The 22,761-nt window shown below is 39.6% G+C and overlaps 2 protein-coding genes across 2 annotated transcripts in view; one reads left to right on the top strand and one right to left on the bottom strand.

Moving 5' to 3' along the window:
• Nucleotides 1–22,761, bottom strand: part of Med12l (mediator complex subunit 12L) — a 309,618-nt gene that overhangs the window by 145,797 nt on the left and 141,060 nt on the right. The gene's annotated exons all lie outside the window — the stretch shown is intronic.
• The window catches only part of P2ry14 (purinergic receptor P2Y14), a 41,785-nt gene continuing 30,410 nt past the window's right edge, over nucleotides 11,387–22,761 (top strand). Inside the window, exon 1 of the mRNA XM_051157202.1 lies at nucleotides 11,387–11,621. The gene's annotated coding sequence lies outside the window, so the exon portion shown is untranslated. The remainder of the gene's footprint in view (nucleotides 11,622–22,761) is intronic.

Below are 22,761 nucleotides of genomic sequence, written 5' to 3'. Positions count from 1 at the left end.
GTCAATAGCCTAAATGAGCTAGGGTCTAAACAGAGAGTTCTCAACAGAAAAAAAAAAAAAGAAAAAGAAAAAGAAAAAAAGAAAATGGACAAGAAACATCTCAAAAAATTACCCTGTTCATTATCCTTAGCAATTAGGGAAGTGCAAATTTTAAAAACCCAAGATTTCGTCTTAACCCAGTCAGATGGCTAAGATCAGCTAATTAACTGACAACAAATGCTGCTAAGACTGTGGGGAAAGAACAACACTCATTCATTGTTGGTGGGAACGGAAATTGGTGCAGCCACTCTGGAAATCAGTATAGAGAATCTAAAAAAACAAAACAAAACAAAAACAAAAACAAAAAACCCTAAAATCCCCTTGGCCTATGTCCAAAGGACTCCACTTCCTATTCTACTCAGCAATACTTGCTCAGCCATGTTCATTGCTGCTCTAGTCACAGTAATTGGAAAATGGAAACAACCTAAATATGCTTCAACAGATTAGTGGATAATGAAAATGGGCTATATACACAATGAACTATTTCCAACAGTAAAGAAAAATAAAATTTTCAGAAAAATGAATGAACTTAGAATGGAATATATCAAGTAAAGAGTAATTATTTTATTGGTGGTTATTTTAAATTATCCCTCATATCTAGTGTTGAAAAAAAGAGCCAAGTTATTTATATTGTTAAAATCATAAATATTTAATTTTATAAGCATATGTAGATATAATTAGTATATAGTCTATCAAACTAAAGTTTTTCAAGTAAAATGACACTTTAAACTCCTATAAGAAAAAGTATATATAAACTAATCTTTGCATTTACTCAGTCACACAAAATGCCAGGCATTGACCTTATGGAAAATAATATGCAGAAAAGATCAATTATTAATCCTACATTGAAAAATACTTCTGAATTGTTCACAAATCTGTTTCCATGTTTCCATAAATTTAATACTCTAAGATGACCAGACCTGGTAATGAGTTAGCTGCACATATTATTTTAAAAAAAAAAAAAAAAAAAGGTATTCTAAGAAGGAGCAGGAACAGCAGATAAGGGATATCCATGTTTATGTCATCCATGCCATCTAGTGCATAAACAACAACAAAAACTAAAACACAAACAAACAAAAAATCAAGCTGAAACCAGGTGTGGTAGTGCATACGTTTAATCCCAGCAGGAGGCAAAGACAGGGGGACCTCTGTGAGTTCTAGGCCAGCCTGGTCTACAAAGAGTTCCAGGATATTACACAGAGAAATCCTGTCTCGAAAAACCGAAACCCAAACCAAAATTAAAACTAAAACCAAAACAAAAAACAACCAACCAAACAAAAACACCAAGCTTGAATTGAGGCTGAGCACACCTAATCCAAAACTGTTAAGTCTCCCAGGCATGATGGACATACTTGTCATCTTAGTGCTCAAAAGCTGAGACAGGAGATTTGCTACAAATTCCAGGCAAGCCTGAGCTATTTACTAAATTCAAGGTCAAACAGATCTAAATAGTGAGACCCTAGCTGAAAAAATCAACTTAAATAAACCCAAAAGCAAAACAAATTTAAAATCTAATATGCTCCAAACTCCGACACTGGAACATCAACATATTCGCCAACTTCCAAGGTTTGGAGTATTTCAAGTTTTCAGAGTAGGAATAATCAACCACTAAGACCATGGAGCTATTTCACTAAACTGAAACAATTCTTCATTAAAACCTAGATGTACATAGTGAGTCCAGTAAATTTCCTGAAACCTATAGTCAGTTTGTCCCTCTCCACCCCAGCCCCTGCCCCTTCAATCCTCAGGCACAGCCTGTGTTGCAACATTCTAGGCAGATCCAATCTGATTAGTTTTGCCAGTGCCATTTCTAGCTCCCAGACCAAGTCGTGACACTGGTCTCACACCTTGTGCGCTAGCCTGGCCCACTTGATGATCAGTTCCCCCAAGACCCTAGTCTACCCATGCAAGACTAGCCCTGGTGGCCTAGCCTGTGTCCAGATCTAGTCTGATGAGTTCCCGGAACCCTACCCAGCCTACACCCTCCTTATTCTCTAGACAGAGGCCAGGTTTCTTCACTCTAGACCTCCTGAAATGTAAGCACATTTGTCCAAAGATCCAGCCTGGTAAGTCCCTGGAACCTCACTTGACAGGGCCATCCCAACGCTTGGGTCTTACTGCACACATCCTTTATGGCGGCCTAGCCTAAGTCACCCTAGATTATCGCATGAGAGACATAACCATATAAAGAGCCCTGTCTCATAAAAACACAAACAATACGAATGGTCAAGAAAGCATAGGCCTCCCCCTACACACATCTGCAAGGCCTCTAGAAATATTCTCCAATGAGAATTATCTAGATAAACTCCAGGACAGAGCACTTTAAAGAACAATCATACTTCATCAAAGGGTTCAAGGTTTTTAAATAAGAAACTAAGAACTCAATGAACTGAAGAATAAATACCAGAGTAGTGCCAGGAAAATAAAAAACTCATCACTGAATGAGACAATGAAGGCAATCTAGGATTTGAAAACTGAATGCAGCAAAGATAAATTTTGAAGAGAACTCATGATAAAATTAAAAACTCAAAAAGCCAATTAAATATTTATAGAAAGACCATACAAACTGAATGGATCAAATAGAAGACAGGGTATCAGAAATTGAAGAAAAATAGAATTAGACCATATAAGCAAAAAATATGAAAAAAATTAGACATGATAGCAATATTCAGGAATCAGGGGTTATCATGAGAAGACCCAACGTCATGAAGAAGAATCCCAGGTCAATAATATAAGGCACATATTAAACAAGATCATAGAAAAATGCTTCCCAAAGTTAAATACAGACAAACCCACACAGATGCAAGCAGTACACAGGACACCAATTAGAACTAGAAAAGGAGGTCCTCATAGCTGGTTATAGTTAAAACACAATATATGCAGAACAAAGAAAGAGTCTGGAAAGTTGCAAGACAAAAAACACAAGATACATATAAAAGTAAACCCACCAGAATGGTAACTGATTTCTCAAAGGAAACTTTGAAAGTTAGAATAGCTTGGAGCAATGTACTTCAGGTTTTAAAAACCATGGATGCTAGTACAGACTACTGTACCCATTAAAAACCATCTACCATAATTGAAGGAGAAAGAAAACTTTCTGTTAAATATAGACAGGAATTCATGACCATCAAAGGAGGCCTGCGAGGAATACTGGAAAGAATTCTGACTGACAAGAGGGATAAACATCACCAAAAGACGAAAGAAAGAAAGAAAGAAAGAAAGAAAGAAAGAAAGAAAGAAAGAAAGAAAGAAAAAGGATGAGATAATTACTGAAACATAAACTAGAACTAAGAACACCAACAGGGAAACAACAACAAAAGGACAGCAATTGACACACATCTTTCAAAACTAAACTAAATCCTAATGGACTCAACTCTAAATGAGTTCATAAACAAAATCCATCTGTCAGTTGTCCACAAGAAATTCATCTTAACGTTAAACACAGGTACCACCTTAAAGCAAAAAACAAACAAACAAATGGAAAATTTATTCCAAGCAAAAGGGACCAGGAAGTAAATAGCCCAAGAGTCCAAGTCTTATTCATGGGATAAATGTATTTTTTCAGATACCCTTGTATTCAGTTTAAAAATTCTGTTGCTGAGATAAAAGATTCATCAAAAAGCAATTGGGGAAAGAGGTTTACTTGGCTTTTAATTCCGGGTAACAGCGTGTCATTTAGAGGAAATGAGCTCAGGAACTTGAGGTAGCTGGTCACATCACAGTCAGAGAGAGAACTGAATGCATGTATGCTCATTGGTTGCTTGTACTTAACACTCAGCTCCTCTTCTGCATTCTCATACAGTTCAAGGCCCCCTGCCTAGGGAATGGTACCACCCACAGTGGCTGAGTCTTCCTGTATCAGTTAAGGTGAGACAATCCCACCTCTCACTTTGATCCAGTCATCCATCCTTCCTGTTTGTTTCTCTCCCTCCCTTCCCCTTCCCTTTTACTCTCTTCCACCCTCCTTCTCCTTAATATATCTACTTAGTTGTTCATTGGTTTTGCTATTGGCTTCCAGGAACCAAGCTTGGTTCTATTTTTGTTCACAGAGCCAACTTTGGTTTCCACTTGCAATTTCACTGATCTTCACACCTATTCTCCTCTTGTTTTTTCTACTCCACGTGGATGCATACATGGTCGCATGACTAGTGTGGAACTTATTTTTTTTTTTCCTTTATCTGCATATAATGTCCTAAACTTCCTTCTGGTTCCTGCTTTAGCTGTAACTACCACATTTCCACACAATGTTTATTTGATTCGAATATTTGCCCTTTCCTTCAGTAAAAAATATTTTCTAATGTCCCATAACGATCATTTAAACTTTTAACTCACTTGTGCCTGCAAATGTAAACTGAATTCCCCGAGAGTACAGTTAATACTGTCATATATTTATAAAGCCACTATGAAAATCTAACTTCTAATTGGTGTGCTTAGGCCATTTATAATTAATTATAAATGCTTATAATTTATAAATAAAGTCATACTCAACCATCTTTACACTTGTTTTGTATCATTCTATTTACTTTCTTCCCCTTTGACTCATTGTGTCTACATTCTCACATTAACTAAACATATTTTATGGTTTCAAAAAGCTTTGCTAGTCTCTGAAATCTTCTAGATCTTCTGAATTCCTCAAGGTCCTTCCCGAGGGTTTTGTAAGCAATAACAGTTACTGGGAGAGAAGCTCCTTGGCCCACTGAGGTGCAGCTGCCTTCATGCATGGCAGAAGCCCAGGGGTGGGGCTTTCATGCTGGGTGGTTTTAAATTGACACAGCTGCCTGTGTGGTTCTCGTGCTTCTCTCGGTAACCCTTGACCCTTAGCTCTTTAAGTAACAGGAATAAACTCACTGTCCACTTAGCTAGGCTCTGGGTGACTTAGACAGGCCCTTGGTCTATCATTGGTGCTTATTAGGTCTTCCCAGGAAAAGTAACATAACAAAAGCTGATACAAATAGGCCAAACTCTTGTAGCCTTAGTTTAGGTTTCTTTTTCTTTTTTTTTTGTTTTTGTTTTTGTTTTTGCTTTTTGTTTTGTTTTGTTTTTTCCGAGACAGGGCTTCTCTGTGTAGCCTTGGCTGTCCTGGACTCCCTTTGTAGTCCAGGCTGGCCTCGAACTCACAGCGATCCACCTGCCTCTGCCTCCCGAGAGGGTGCGTGCGTACTGACTTCCACAGTAGCTGCACCAGTCCACACTCCCACAGCAGCGAAGAGCTCCTTTCCCCACACCCGCACTAGCACTTGTCATTTGTTTTATCAACAACATTCATGCTGACTGGGGTTAGATGGAACCTCAAAGTACTTTACACATGCATTTCTCTGAAGGGTACTGATAGTGATCACTTCTTCAAATATTCACTGGCTCTTTGTATATATTCCCTTCGTAAATGTCTACTAATTTCATAAGGCCACTGCATATTGTGATTTGTGTTGTACAGCATTTAGTTCTTGAGGTTCTTTACAGCGTCTAGGTATCACCCACCTATCAGATGTGTAATTGGCAAAGAATGTTTTCTTACCTCTGTGGGCTCTCTTCACTCTTGCTGCTAGGTTCCTTTGCACTGCTGACGATTTTTAATCACATACAATTCCATCTGTCAATTCTTATGATTACCTCCCGTGCTTCCTTTTCGAAAATACTTGTCCATAACTATATCTTGAGAAGAATGTTTAGCTGTACTTTCGTCAGTTTCAGAATTACAGTTCTTACTTGACATCTCTGATTCATTTTGAATTGATTTTTGTGCAGAGTGTGAAATGCAGATAAAGTTTGGTTTGTGTACCTGTGAATATTCAGTTTTCCAAGCACCATTTGAAGAAGCTATCTCCATTCTGAAATATTTGCTACAGGCTGGGTGACTGTGGCTGGTGGTCTATTTTTGGTCCCTCTATTCCACCCCCCTGGTCTTTGTCCATTTTTGTGCCAGTGCCAGGCTGATCTGGGCACTGTGGCTCTGGACTACAACAGGGAATCAAGTACTTTGAAGCTTCCACACTGCTCATTCTACTTAGGGGTTGCTTTACCTCTGTTGGGTCTTTTGTGCTTCCTTAACAATATTAAGAAGGCTTTTTCTAGACAAAAGGCCACTGAGATTTGATCGACATTATATTTAATCTATAGCAGGCTGTAGGCAATAAACCCATTTTCACAATATCAACTCTGCCAATCCATGAACATGGGAGTTCTTTCCATCTGATAAATTTCAAAATCTGAACAAACACATCTAGCCCCAGTATTTCACATTGAGAATTATCCATTTATACAAACCCTAAGGCTCCTAGAAGAATGCACTTAGTAAGGTGACGTTACTAAGGCAAAGCTCCTTCTGATGCTTCTTTCTGGGTTCTACCAGTCCATGTTCCTCCAGCCTATCTCTCTGCATCTCTGCATATCTCTCTCTATCTATCTCTCTCTCTCTCTCTCTCTCTCTCTCTCTCTCTCTCTCTCTCTCCACCCCCCCTTCATCCTAACTAGTTTTTTGAGCCTAAAAATTTCTTTTCTTTGGGTATATGCCCACACAATTATCCAAAGTTACAGCTAATGGGTCCCTATGCTTGTGTGAGCTGAACAAACAAAACAGGAAGGCATGTGCACACCTGCCTGGGAGCTATTTCTTAAGGAATAAGAATCAAGGATGCTGACAATCAGTAACGTTCCTAAATTACCTGGATGCTTTTGAGAATATCAGTTCCCTAGTCAAAAACTTCATGGTTCCAAATTTGGTTCCTCTGAAGCAGGGGCTTAACAGATGGTAGAAATGCCAGCCCCAGTGACAGATCTACATCACAGCTCTTGCATGGATGGCTCAGGGACTATCTCCAAAGAGCCGGGGGGTGGGGGGGGGGGCCCAGAAGTCTACTGTGAAACACAATGATTCTAGTTCGATTCCTTTCAATCAAATTCTTGATCCTGAGCATGAACAGGGTAAAGCAGAAGAACATTACAGCAGACCGCATGGAAAGGGACAAGCTAGTCACATGGTAGCCAGGAGGCAGGAGAAGAGGCAGAAAAGAATCAGAGGCAAGGTGCATCTTTCTACAGCATCCCCTGGTGACCTACTTCTTCCTCATCTCCTAAATACTACTCCTTCCCAGTAATGCCATTGGTTAGATCTGAGGCTTTTAGATCCAATCACTTCACAAAAGACCATCAACAGATGAGTGGGCTGTACATCCAATTAGACAGCTGTTGGTCTACATGTGCCACTCAGCAGAAGGGCAACCATGGCTCAACTAGAAACCTTGCCAATTTGCCAAGGCTATTGAGGCTATAGATTTTACAGGAAAATCCACTACCAACTATTTGCTAGACCAGCATAATTCCTGACTACGTTCTACACCTTAATCATATCCTCAAAAATAAGTGTAGCTCTAGGCCTTCATCAAAGACACATCTCTTTACAGTAAAGAACATCACAGAAAAGCACAACTAGAAAACAATGTAGAGATCAACAGATCACGGGGAGCCCACCTCCAATGGATATATCTACATTATAACTCTTGGAAGAAGCAACAGAAAGATTGTAAGGTCCAGGAAACCAAGAAGTCTGTGGAGCAGTCTTTCCAGGAATGGCTGTGTAAATAAGATCTGAACAATAGCAGTGTCAAGAGACTCGTAGCATGAGTAGAGGAAGTGCTGAGTAGGTTAAGTCTTGAGTTAAAGTGTGCTGTGGACATCCGCATGGCTGTGTCAAAGACCCCATAGCCATAGGCTCAGAGAGATGGAGAAGGTAGCCTCGGGGGACCAAGTGCAGTACTGACAGCATGTGCAGAAAATGTCCCCCATAGTTTTCTCTCCTTGGAGATTTATGGCCTGATGACTGCTCCCCCAGAGAGACTGTTCCTACTGAAATTAATGATACACACCTCCTTTTAAAATCTATTATGCAATAATTGACTCCTTGTCCAGCTGTGTGCAAAAATCTCACCTCTTTGGTCAACTGTATTAGTAAACACTGATTTCGTTTTTTGTTTTGTTTTCTTTTTTCCAACAGAGAGCTCAGTCTATCTGACTCTAGCTCCTCTTTGTGTCTGTCTTTTCTGCATCCCTTTGCCAATGCCAAGCATGGCCAAGTTCCTAGAGCTTTGTTAGGAAATAGCAGACATGTTAACTCTTCAGGGGGAAATCTCAAGGGACCCTAACCCTTGACAAGAATCTTATTATAAGGCAACGGAAGACTCCTGAGAGAAGGAGAATTAGTCTAAGCCAGAACTGTTTTTTTTTTTTTTTAAATATTGATTGTCCATTCCAAAGTGATCATCCCTAAAACCTTATACACATAAAAAGCAAAATGGATTCCACAGGGTAAGAGGCTATCAGTTTGAGAGAGGGGAGGTATGAAAGGAGTTAGGTGGAAGGCACTTATGAGAGCTTGGGGTAAGAACGAGAATGGGGAACTGATGCAATAAAACTTCAATTTTAAAAGTATATAAAAAAATGTTCTCAAAGACCACCAGCTTGCAACACAAGAGGGTACACATGAGCCTGCTGGGGATGCTTCATATACAAGCCATAACGAAATCTATTGTGCTCCCTGGAAAATTGTGCCAGCCAGCTACACATATTAACCATGGCCCTAAAAGAGAGAGGGAGAACTGCAAGGAAACCCACAACTAAGCAAGCAGAAACTGGATCACCCAGAAACCCAGCATGAAGAGGCTGTAGATTCAGGCATTTCTCCCTGGAAAGTTTCTCACACATATAAAGAAGAAAAAGAAAAAGAAAAAGAAAAAAAAAATCACAAGACCAGCCCTTGTCTTCTTGTCAGGAAGGTTCTCTGAGCAAGTGGCCTGATTTTGAAGTACACGGTCTTAATATAGGACAAAGAGATAATGTATAAATTATCTCCCCAAAGCTTATGTGTGTTCATCTCCTGTCATCCTAGGGTGGCGGCTGCGAAAGGACCCAACAGGAAGGACGTGCCCCTAAAAGTTTGTGCCCCTGGACTAGATCCAACCTTCACATGTGGCCACCCCTTTTGAGAGCTGAGCACTTTACTTCCTGCTATCCTTGGCCCCACCCCCCATTAAAACCGCCCCAGGTTACAAACTGCTCAGCTGATGCTTTCCTGTATACAACGCATTAGTGAGGTTGTGGACTTGGGCTTGTCAAGGGCTGAAATTGGATTCTGATAAGTGAAATCGGAGACGTAAAAGGGTAAGAGCAGACCGCAGACTCCAGAAGCTACTCTGCCACAGCTCAGACATCAATTTGAGGAGTTGTGAGAGCTGAGGGAGGGACGGAGGGAAGGAGGGAGGGAACGGCAGCAGGGTTGACAGGAAAACACTAAGTGCTTAGAGCAGCACAAGCAGAAAGGACTTGGTGTTCTCAACTACACTGGCTCAAAGAAAGAGGAGGCAAAGAGGGAATGTGGCGAGCCCTGTGCAGAGGCTGACCCCCATGTGAAGAACGTCTGCTCTCTACTCTGCCGTACTCCAAAGCATGTACCCTCATTTTTACCACATTTCCTAGAATTAAATGGAGAAGTAAACAGCTGCAGTTCAAGGAAAACACAATGTCCTCCCACTGCACTCTTTAATAGGTATGAAGAACACTCCAGGGGCAAGTCTGGAAGGCACGGGAGTCCTGGGATGTATGTCGGCGCTTGTCAGACTGTCAGAGTAAGCAGCGCCTTGTGCAATAAATCCGGGACGTCTGGAGAGCTGCCCTTTAAGAAACTGTTACTGTCACATCATCCATTTTATCACCAAATGTTTACACTCGGGAGACTCCAGAGTGTGCCCTGGAAGTAGCTGGCCTCCGGAGACTGCCGCTTTCTCCTGTGCATCCATTAGTCCATTTACCCAGGAGATTCCAGTGCAGGGGATTATAAAATGGCTATCTCTGCTTACGTGTCTCTACCAGAGCCCAAGAGGTAGCTTCCTTCAACTAGCTCTGTGTTCAAAGGCCTGTGTCAGAAGATCTTTAGCGATTAGGTTTGCATAAGATGCACAAAACAAAAAAATCTATACCTCCTTAGGGAAAAAAAAACTTTGTGCATGTGCCCTGACTGCTTTTCCATCCCCAATGTCCAAAACACTACCTACTGCTTAGCAAGTACAGAGAATCCAGAATAGAGTTTGGTGTGCAGTTAGTGCAACTAACAAATGAGTTGCAGACTAAGCTGTTAGATCCTAATTCGGCCACAGAGCCTGAGTGGACACACTTGAAATGTAGGAGCGTTTAGTTATTTCTCGCTTGGAGCCCCTTCCACTGTTGGTGTTTCTTTCCCACGCTCCCTCGGTAAACCTACCCTTGCCCAGCAGGGAGGGAAGAGGAGAGAAGTCAAAGAAAAAGGAAAAGAAATAGAAAGGCCTCACAAAGAGCTTTTAGAACAATGAGTCCTTTCCATACTTTGCTGAGATTTTCGTAGTCAGCTTCCGAGTACATGTGGCCCTCGTGGCCATTCATCTGTCCCACACTCAAGCTTAATCAACTGCAGATCAAACACACTGGAAAAGGTAACTGCATCTGGGCTGAACATGCATAGACTGCTGTCATTATTTCCTAAATAATATACTAGACTATTTGCACAACACTTACACCGTAAAGCATTTTAAGAAATCTAGGGGTGATTTAAGGAATTTATACAAGGGGGAGTATAGGTTACGTGCAAGCATACCACTTTTCATAAGTGACTTCCTATAAATGTAAATCCACAGAGGACTTGGGCAGTGGTGGATTTTGTTGTCACACCAAAGGAGTTCAGGTATCAATCCTGTCATGAACACAAAGTCTGCTGTACTTTGTTCAGTGAGAAGAACAGAAAACTTAGAAAGCTATTGCTACAGATGCTGCAATGAACAGAAAACAGAGAGAGCAGCATAAGCAACAAAAACTCACCAAAATATTAAAATGTGATGACTCCATCTGTAGGCCTACTTATGGAACTACTTGCCAGTAAGAGTTAAACATGGAAAGACATGTGGATAAAAGAGAGCAACGACAGCCCTTACGTAGCTGATATGGTCAGTGGAATCAAGACTCATTACCCAAATGCTAACTCTAAATTTCAAGGTAGCTCTAACACCACCCCACTCCTGGACCTGCTGAGCTCCAGAGCTGATAACCTCATCTTAGGAGTGTATGTCAAAAAAGAACTGTGTCTTGCTCTCCATCTCTTAATGCAGTTTAACTGTCAATGGTGAGATTTTAGAAGGTAAGACTTTGTGAATGTTTGCCTGTATATTTATTCACTTATTAATTAAAAAAAAAAAAAAAGCAAAGGAAAAAAGTTAGAAGAAAAAAAAAAAAACTGGTAGAGGGGAGGGCAGGGAGATTTGGCCAGGCTGTTATTTGTATGACTCAAGGAAAGGAACCAGCAGAGGACAGACTGACACCCACACACCCACGCAGATCAAAACATCTCTGCCTCCCCCTTGCTTCCACTTTCTAGTCTTCACTAGGTTCTAACTGCCTTGATTCAGTAACAGCCGGCCTATTATCTCGTGGCTTCTGTCAAGTTCCTGATTTTCTGCTCTTCGTGAAGATGAGGAAGAACTCGGTCTAAGTGTCCTCTGGAACCTACACTGAGACATATTCCAAAATGAGTGTGGTCTGACGCGCGGTGCAGGAGCCAGAAGCAGGTAAGGAAAGTCTTCATGAAAGAACCTGAATGTATGAATGAAAGACTAGGTCTGAGCCGGGAGATACTGGATGGTCCTCACTGATGTTTTACTAGAAAAGTCCACTTGTGTGTAAGAACTGATTGGCATGTTAAACATTTTCCAATGCTAACTTTGGAGTTCGAACTTGAAGCTTTATAACTGATAATTATTTGGGATTCCCAAATGTGCTTAACATGTCTATAGTAACTCGAAAGAAACTGTTCCGAAAGTATCCATGTAGGACGTTTTAAAACCATGTGAAAGGGCACTGAAATGGCTTCTCAAAAGTAAGTTCACTGTCATATTTCTTCTTTCAGAACTTCTCATTAGGAATAGTTTCTCCTTTTCTGCAACGGCATGCATATGCACATTAAAAAAAACTGTTTATATTTGAACATATGTTTACACAGGTAAGAGCCTTTAGTTTGGTCATTGCTGGAAAAGCTAACATCTAATAAAATATGCATTTGATCTTAAAAGCCAAGAAAGTTTTCCTATACATGGCAAAAAACTGCATTCGTCAGATACTTATTCCACACATAGCATAAACCTACAGTGTCAGTACGCTCAATGGGCCCATGCAGCCCACCTAGGGTATGCTGTTTCTTTTGGTTATTGTGGGTTCTTGGGTGAGGGTTGTTTTGTTTTGTTTTAGGAAAATTAATTCTATGTAGAAATATACTTAAAAATAAGAGTAAAAAAATAATTTCTACACATACCTTTTTTTTTTTTTTTTTTTTTTTTTTTTTTTTTTTATTTTATTAATTTATTCTTGTTACATCTCAATGTTTATCCCATCCCTTGTATCCTCCCATTCCTCCCCCCCCCCCCCATTTTCCCATTATTCCCCTCCCCTATGACTGTTCCTGAGGGGGATTACGTCCCCCTATATATTCTCATAGGGTATCAAGTCTCTTCTTGGCCACATACCTTTTTAAAATGTATAAAAATCAAACATAAATTTTAGGACTAAATAATCTAAATATTAATTTAAAAATAAGAGAACAAGGCAATCACTAAAAATATCGAAGTTAACATTTTACGTTCTATAAGCACATAAAATCTTATACTTTAGTCAAATCTATAATACGTACAAGCACACCCATACAGTTACACACTCACAGATACATGTGAAATACATATCAACATGCCTGATCAGCCCAAAGAAGAAGAGAGGGAATACCAAGGTGCTCGGGGCATAAAGACCCAGTTAGAGGAAGTCAGTGGAGTCCGGGAAATGAGCTACCATTTGCTGACATGCAGCAGCAGCAACAGCCCTTCAGAGGAAGCAGGGGCTGGAGGAGGGAGTGTCTAGCTGGAAGGCAACAGAGCTGATCTTACCAGGAATGTGCACACTAAGAAGCTGGCACTGCTGGCTCCTGCCGCCAAAGGATTGCTAGCTTCACCTTGCAATGGCTTCACTTGCTTCCTATTCTGCCTCATAACCCACCGGACACCCAGTGGTCAGCATGTATTTCCACCCTCACCAATTCTCTATAACTAATTTCTCCCTTAGTCCTGTTTTTTTTTTTGTTTTGTTTTTGTTTTTTTTTACTTAAATTATCAGGGATAACTTTCATTGTTTAATATGACAACCAGGAGGACACAGTAGTAAGGAGAAATGTCTCTCAAAGTCAGCAAAATGAAGGACAAAGCACTCTGAAACAAAGTTACACCAGGTACCAAGGTACTAAGTAACCATCCTAAGTACCTGGTCCACCCAAATCCCAAAACTCCATTCATTTTTCTGAGCCACAAAGCAATCAGTTCAGATAATATCTGTGATGTCATTGACAAAATAATGTATAAAGGAAGTATAAAATAAATGAGGAGTAAAGTAACACTGCTGCTTTCAATGTTTTCACACAGATTAGCATCCTCAGAAAAACTATAGCTATACAACAGACCACTAGTAAACATAATCCAGGGTTTCAGATATAATATCTTTGAAGATTAAAAGTTAAGACAAAACAAGAGAGAGAAAGTTTTTGAAACTTTAGCTCACCAGGCATTTAACTGCAACACTTAACCTTGGGTGTTCCTCCACAGAATTTCTAATTCTTTTTTTTTGGGGGGGGGGGTGTGATGAAGGAAACAACATTGGTCAATATACTTCTTATGGCTCAAGTTGCTTCTGATGTCAACTGCTAAACACAGGCGCAAAAGTGGTTTGGAAATAATGTTCACACTAGTAAATGCTTTTATAATGGACTCAGTTGTTAAGGCTTCTCTTCCACCTGAATCTCTGAGAACCAAGAAGTCAGGCTAATTGTACCAGGCTCCTGCATTTCCCTCAAGTCAGTAGCAAATGAGTTACCTTGGTCTCTCCACATGAGCAGACTCTGTAACAGGAAGAAAAGCCACTCTGAGGAGATATGTGTCCCTGGCACAAACACTCCACCAGGGCATCTGTGCTTGCCAAAGGCCAGCTAGTAGTACCGGAGAGAAAACAAAGAGAACTGAAAATTATGAGTTCAGTAGTGCCAAGTGTGTGTAGGTGGAGTTCTCAAATGATAGGCCCATGAGCATATTTAATGAGCAATACTTGGTCTTCAACCCACTGACTCTAGGGATGGCACCCTGAACGAGTCCTTCCAGTAACTTTGAAGAACAAATTTGAGCATTACCAAGTAGAATGCTCATATAACTATCAGACATATATGTTATTTTGACAAACTTGTAAATAATGCCCTCTTTCTGTTTCAAAGTGGCATGGTCACCTATTGTCGAACTGAGTGTTTTCATCAGAGACAAAGTACTGTCTGGGATTTCAAATTAGCTGTGACATCTATAATCTCTATGACTATAAAAATGAAGCATCACCTCATGAAAGTTTGGGCATATCACCTTAAAACAAACAAACAAACAAAAAACCGACTACATCACAAATATACTACCTTTACAAAACAAAACAAAACACATGAATAAAATGTGTAAAATCTAGCTTAAATTCTCAGCAGCCTGAGCAACACACAGGCAACAGATAAAACAGCTGTGCTCCACCAGCACACAATTTCCCTAGCCAGGTCTTGAAAACTCCCTTTACTAAATCTTCCGGCTCCTCCTTATGTCTCAGATAGCATCCTAGAAAAGGGCATCACTGGTAACTAAATAACCTAGTAACAACTTGGCTATGATAATTTACAGGAAAACCAAGTTTACCATGAAGACTCTCAATCCACCTGCACCTTAACGACAAAATCATTGCTTTTGTATCTAATCAATTATTGTTTTCTTTGAAAACTTCTGACTGTACCACACCTAAATTAAGCTGCCAGCCTTTCCATTTTCTACATCAGCCAGCCTCCTGCTATTTGTGAAAAGCATCAAGTGTCTTACATGTCAGGATCCGAGTACTTATCTTTCAGATAAGAGAACAGAAGAGAAGGCTGGTGGTTTCTACCAATTATAGAATAACTGCTGCTGAACTTAAGAACAAAGAAAAGAGAGAAAGGTCAGCAGCTGTAAGACATATGAGGTTTGGCTCAGAAGAAACTCAATGTGCTGGTGTGGTCACTGAGGCAAGGAACTGGATGCTTGGTTTTTCAGGATCACAAAAATTAATTTCTAATATATCATGCATAGTTACTGAACTCTAGATGTGACTTAAAACCACATGGTCTGGAAATATGCCCAACTTTTTCTTTATAATGAGAGAGACACCTGGCTAGAAAGGAGTCATTTGCTGCTTGTATGATTTTTTTCCCAGGATGAGCTCACAGAGGCCCCATCTAAGGAACATTTCTACCCTGTTAGAGAATATAGATAAAAATCTTCCTCTCGTTCTAAGAATATTGAAGGCATTGAATTTTCAATCTATAAACACAGAAAATATGACAGCCACAATTCTAGATGCTACAGATACTCTGCATAAAGAACTGTCCTCTGGACCCCATTAAAATAGATCACCATTAAAACCTTACTTAATATAACTATCACTCTTATTCTAGTACTATTTTTTTAAGTCACGCCAACGACCTTTGAGCACATAATTTCTTAGGGTATATTTTTACTAACTTTAGAGAGATTTGGAGAGATTTTAATCTCACTTCAACCTAATGAATATTTGCTGGATTGACCTAACTCCATATCCTAACTCTGCTGAGAGCTTACAGCTCTGCAACTACTAATAACCAAAAGAAAATATAAAAGATTTGGCCTTGGGCTTTGGTGTCCAATGTCCTGCTCCTCTCCTACCCTGCTGAAACTGTCTTTCTGCCCAAGGACTTCAGCACCACCTTTACAGAAGTGAAAACAGGAAGGGAAAGGCTGGGGTCTGACATGAAGAGAAGACCGAGGGCCAGGTGCCCCCACTGTCACCAGGTCTGTGATGAGTTTGAATGCAGCAGCGGCCCCCCTAACTGCTGCTACTAAAGCAACTGGTTAACTAAAAACAGAGAATAAGTAACCAAAACACAGGGTTGAAAGGAGTCATTTCTGACAAACAAATATTTTTCTGAAAATACATTTTATACTCCGTGTGTGTGTGTGTGTGTGTGTGTGTGTGTGTGTGTGTGTGTGTGTGTGTCTCCCCACATGTATGGATAAACTACATGAAGGTAAGAGAACAACACGTGAGTTCTCTCCATCCACCATATTGATCCCATGGCTGGAACTAAAGTCAACAAGCTTGGCAACAACCACCCTTATCCACACTAAGGCATTTTGCTAGCTTTTAAATAGATTGTCTCAACTTTGAATACAATACAATGTACTGCTCCATCCTTTGATATTGTGGCAAAGCCTTTTACTGACTAATTACAGATCTGTATTGATTTTCTTTCCTACCAATGTAGCACACTGTCCACCCTGTCTTGTCTCTTAGTCTATTTAAAGCAGTGACAGTGTTTTAAACAACCAAGGAGCCACATGAGTAGAATAACTCAGACTCAGGCTAGATTTTAAGTCCCTGGAGAGTCTCTGTTCTTAGCAGTTAAGTTTCCCAGGTAATGGATAGAAATAATGAAAGTCTTGTGCCAAAGCGGCAACAATAATGTGAAGTTTTAGCTAAAGTCCTTCTCTGATGTGCCACCTTGGGAAAGGCACAGCAACCAGCTTCCTAGCAACTAGAGACCTGTGCATCCTAGAGTCAGATTCTCTAGTTTTAAATCCTGACTACACCACTTAGTTTCATACAACTTTTATCTCACTACTGAATGACTCTCCATGTCCCATTTTCATCACCAAGGTATTGTGCAGAGTAAATGAGTTAATACATAACATCCCGGAACAACTGTAGGTGTGACGTAAGAAAGCAATCACCACCACACACCGATGCCAATGCCATTGTTTTTTTCCTCAGTAAAATAGTGAGAACAAAAGAAACCAAAATTATAAAATTAAATTACTTCTGAGTATCTGTTTTATTCATTTGTAGAAGTAGAGTAAAATAGATGTTTAGAAGACTCATTGTAACATTTATTACATATCTGGTACGAAACTAAGATAAAATACTATAGCTCTTAACACACACACAAAAAACATCTACAACATATTCTTATTGCAAATTCACATGTAACAGATATGCATATTTCACAATTCAAGCAAATGGAAAAGAATGTGTCATAATTTGGAAAAACTTAGTATTACACTGTGATGTTAAAAAGGAGATCAGAACGAAGAATGAGCTGTGAGTGCTTCACCATGGAAGAGGGACATAATGCAGACTTAGCAAATGATAGGCTGACATGGTCCATGGGAAGGATACACGTAGTAAGCAAACAGAACATCAACTACTGTCCTTAATGACTCCAAAACATGGCTTACTTTAACTTGACCTTTCGACTAGATGGCTTGACCTGATTTGTAGTATTGACACTCTGACCCTTGATGTGTTGTACATATCTGCACCTTGAAAACCCAACATTTCTATACAGCCTGACTTTTTATGAGTGCCCAGGCAGTACATATCTCTACCATATTTCAAATTTCTATAGCATTTATGAATGAGTCACAATCTGGTCCATGATGTTCAACATCCATTCTCCTTCAAGAGAAAGTGTTTACGCCTGTGACTTTCTGCCTGCTTAATTTAAACTATGGTATAAACTATATACCAAGAGAAACAAGGTAAAAGTATAATTCAAAGAAGTTAGACACTATTTAATCACTAACCTGCATTATGGTAAAAATTGCACAAAGCCTGGAGAGTTGTAGAGCACTTCCCTGACAGGTATAGGTACTGCCCAAGGGAAAAATTAAGGTCACCACAACAACTCCTTTGCAGGTCTTTCCTCGCACAAGCCTACATTACATTCCAATTTCTATCACCACAGCCTGCTTAGCCAGCAATCCACTGCATTCAACTGTTACCACACAACATCTATCTCCTGCATAATTTCTCCCACTTATTTTTATGTATTGAGATTTAATCAATTTATTGACATGTATTAGGCCCTGAGTGGTATTCATTTCTGGATTGCTTCAAGTTGGCTTTTATAAGTAAAGTTTTTACAACCATTTTAATCATTCTTTTTATAGATACCATATGCTTTCATTTCTCTGGTGTAAAAAGGAGTGAAATTATTAGGCTATATGGTTATGTGTTTAATTTGATTACAAGTCACAAAGTACATATGCTATTTTACACTGATAATTAGATATATTATCAATATTCAATTTACTTGTCAATTTTTAATACTGCAAGGTTTTATGATGGAACTTGGGGGAGAGAAATTCTGAAGGTTGTAAACTATTGTGGGTTTTTGTTTTTTGGTTTTGTTTTTCTTCTTCCTCCTCCTCTTCCTCCTCCTCCTTCTTCTTTTTGTAATGTAGTGTCTTTTAAAACATATTTTTAAAGGTAGAGTTTCGAGTCTGAAGGCTTGCCTCAGACTTACTATCTAGCTAGGCTGGCCTAGAACACTGTCTTGCTCCTTTCTCCCTCAAGGGAGAATCTCCATTTCCCTTTAAGAATGCTGTCTCTATTGTCATACTCTCCTTGGTCAAGCAAAGCTTATGAACTGTTTCCTTGAGTTCTTCATTTACTTTCCTAACTGAATCCTTCTCTTTTTATTATACTTTGTGAGAAAGGTACTGTGAATTTTTAGCAGATGAATAGAGTATGTTAGTTACTTTTCTATTGCTTTGATAAAGCACTAGACCTAGGCACCATATAAAAAGCAAATGTTTAATTTGCGGTCTACAGTTCCAGAGGGATAGAATGCATGATGATCATGGTGGGAGCAGGCAAGTAGGTATGGCAGCTGTGTGTAATGAAAGGCAAAAATCTAAATTGTAATAAGGCCCAATGGCACTGTTTTCTTTATCATTAGTGTATTTTGCATCCTAAGAAATCATCAACTCTCCCAGTTGGAAAGATATTTTATTTTTCCCTAGAAGCACTGCTGCTACAGCTTTATATTAAGTGTACAATGTGCCTTGAATTACTTTGCTGATAGCCACATGATTTATAAATATTCTGTAGGTCAGAAAACTGTATTTTTCTGTGTTTTGAATTATTTTGTTAATAGCCATATGCGAAAAGAATACTTAATAAATGATAAATGATTTGTAAATATTCTGTGGGACAGAAAAGAGCCTCTAGAAGGACCTATGCTCACCTCCAGTCATAACTTGTACAGAAAGGATAGAAGTCAAAAACAGGATTAAGGCTAGAGTGGTGGCACTGTAGTTAAAGGGCTTGCTGCTCTCACAGAGGACCCATATTCTCAGCACCCATGCCAAGAAACTTACATCTGCAACTCCACGGCATTTGACACACTCTCCAGTTGCCTACTCACACATGTGCACAAAGTTAAAAAAAAAAAAAAAAAAGGAGACATACATTTTAGCCGGGCATGGTGATATCCACCTTTAATTCCAGCACTTGGGACAAGGAAGCAGATCTCTGAGTTTGAGGCTAGCCAGGTCTACATATAGCACATTCCAGGCCAGACAGAGATAGAGAGACAGTATTTATTACAAAGAAAAAAATAGAAATAAACAAAAACAAGAACAAGGTGGCAACCTACAAGCATCTATTTAGAACAAGATCTGGGATGGCCCACCCCAGGCTAAGTGTCACAGAAAGACTAGGAATCCGAAGTTCCTACCTGTGTACAATCAGCAGTTTAAACCAGTACCGGAAGTAGTCGAGTTTGTTCTGATGTTGTTTCCTTCTTTAAAAACACACTACAAAGTTGCTATGTCATTGGTATGCACTGAGTTCTTTCATATGAATTAGGCTCCATAACACAGAGAACACAGCAGTTCTGATCAAGACTTTTCAGTGAGTAAAATGTGTTTTAAGATCTGTCAGAGAAGACATGTTCTCCGTGGCCTAAGTCATCAATGGTTTTTTTATAAGGTTCAGTTGCTTTTATAGTTCTTCCTGAAAAATATCAACTTAAAACATAAAGATTTATTTCTGCTATTTGGATAAAGATATTAATATTCATAAAACAAGTTAAATTAGAGCATTTCAAGCTACTTCCTTGAGGTTTACTGTGAAGTTAAATGGCTTTTAAAAGTATTCATCTCCACTTTACTGGGGCTTGGGAAACTTAATACATTTGGTAGAGGAGTGGAACACGCACACCAAGATAAAAACACTGGTCTGCAGTGCTGTATTTTGACAGCTGTTTCCCCGTACTGAGCCTTGTTAGCAAGGCTCACTTCTCATCCCAATTTGGAGTTTAGCTTCTTGCACTACAGCTGGTAAGCTGTCATGGGAAGCATACTATCAAGCAAAGGCCTGAAAACTTGTGCAAACTAACATTTCTTCAAGAAAACATCATATAAACTGCTCGGGATTAAGGATGAAACAGAAGATGGAAATGTATCCTATGAGCCTATATGCCTTTAAAAAAAAACAACAGATAGGCATTTAATTTCTTACTCAAGTGTTTCAATTGTTAGCATTTCCTTAATAGTAGTTTTTTAATGCCTTTTTAAAAAACCCCTTTCATAGCCAAAAGACAAAAAGTGTAAAGGAAGAAGAAAAAAAACTTCCAGTAAAGATTATTGTCTTCATTCATATATAATTTGTAACGTGCTTAATGATTTCAGTCAAAATAATGTAATTAAACAGCATGAGGAAGACTTTCATGTAAAGTCGTACTTGAATTAGCTACCCGCATATTAAATTAGGAAACTCTCTCCTACTTTACAGTATAAAAATAATTCATCAACATTACCTACCAAGAAAATCCACATTTCCTATATAGAGCACTCCATGACAGACTGGAGCTGGCCCTGTCTCCCTGCACCGAGCGCCAAAACCTTACCCCCATTGCCAGAACACTTCTCCACTCATTTGTCCATGCCACTCACTCACTCACAGCACTGTTTACTTAAATCTTCCAGAACATTAAGAAATAATTAAGAAATAAACATATCTAACAAGGCACCCCCTATCAGATATAAGTAACACTAATGTGGAAACCAGAAGTGCATCAAAAGAACCTAATTACTAAATAGGTATTCATATAAATATAATTCTAATCTATATAAACTGTGTATGATGCTAAGTTTGTTCCTTCACTCATTTTTTTTTTCCAATCTGCTTTCTATTTACCTATTTAAGCCCAAAGTTTCTCTTGTTGGGAACTTCAAGGTACACTCAATGACTAGGCTCAACTGTTTTACCAGTGTGTTCATGTTTTTATACTGTCTTTGTGTGTTGTGAGAGTGTAGTGGCTGCTGGGAACCAAAGCCAGGACTCTGTGCATGCTAAATGGACACTCTAACCCTGAGCTACATCCTTAATCCACTTGCTTTCATTTTAATGGAACATTTTAAATATTAGAACACTGAGGCTATAAAGAAAAATCATTAACAGAAATCCAAAGGGCCTTTACAAAACATAGCGTACCAAACCATCATTACAATATTGGTTCTATAGCAATACTGTACCACAAAGAAAAGTACTGGGGTGAAAGGAGATGCTGAAAGTGAGGGGTGGGGTGGACAATAAACAGAATTAAATCAAAGTTCATCAGGCATACTGTTAAGGAAACCCACCCTATGCCTTGGGCTTAGGGCCTCTTACAATGAAGTAAGGACACACACAGTCAAAGTGCCCTTTGTCATTTCTGTCACCTTCAATTCCTATGCCGCCAGAGATGGCTCCAAGCCTTTCCCTAATCCCCTGAAAATGGCATATGCCAAACCAGAAGTGTTCTCAGTGAAGCTGATCTTTTGGTTACCCTGGAACACTGCAGAAAGCCCTCAAGGTTGGCGCACATGAGGCAGCTTTATGCTTCCTACTACACAGAGAAGATCCCTGAACACACACACACACACACACACACACACACACGAGACAAGGCCATTACCACTAATCTGAGGAAAGGTGTGCTATAAGGACGGGCCTGCAAGTGTGCACTTAAAAAGATAAGCGTTAAGACTCAATAGCCTCAGGACACAGGACAAACAAGTAAAAGCAAGCAGGTAATGGGCAAGGTTTGGTGGCAAAAGCCTTTCATTTGAGGACGCAGGAGGTAGAAGCAGGTGGCTGTCTATGACTATGAAGGCATCCTGGTCTACGTATTAAATTTCAGGCCAGCTAGGTTTTTACCATGAGACGCTGGTTAAACAAATAGGTAATATGCTGAAAAGCATGAAACCTGTCCACGGAATTTCTGCTTTCTGGAAAAAAAAAAAAAAAAAAAAAAAAAAAAAAAAAAAAAAAAACTTAAGAGATTCCAAACCTAGTTTTGTAAGAATAAAAGACTCAGCTTCTCTAACCTCTTTTATTTTGAGAGAGCATAATATGCAGATGTGGGTAAGTGTGTAGTAAGTAAGTGTGTAAATGCAGATTTGCGCACACCAAGGCTTGCCTGTGGAGGTCAGAGGGCAGCCTTGGGTGTGCCATGTTGCTTGGGAAGGGGTCCTTTTGTTAGTTTTCCACTGTGTGTGCCAGGTTAAGTGACCCTTGAATACCCAGGGTCCCCAAAGGAGTGCCGGGATCACAGAGCTGTCTTCTCCATCACTTCTGCAGATCCAAACCCCAGCTCTCTCAAAAACACAGCCTCCAGCATCAAAGCCCATGAGAATGCCAGTCCTCCTTCCTCCTCCACACTCCCTTGCTTGCTCTGAGCACTGTGTTAGGCATTACCCTACAGCACAGATCCAATCACCTGATTCTGCAGAAAGACCTTCAACACACAAATAACAAATA

Source organism: Acomys russatus, chromosome 15 (assembly GCF_903995435.1).
Source record: "Acomys russatus chromosome 15, mAcoRus1.1, whole genome shotgun sequence".
Classification (NCBI taxonomy): domain Eukaryota; kingdom Metazoa; phylum Chordata; class Mammalia; order Rodentia; family Muridae; genus Acomys; species Acomys russatus.
This window is presented reverse-complemented; position numbering and strand designations above follow the sequence as displayed.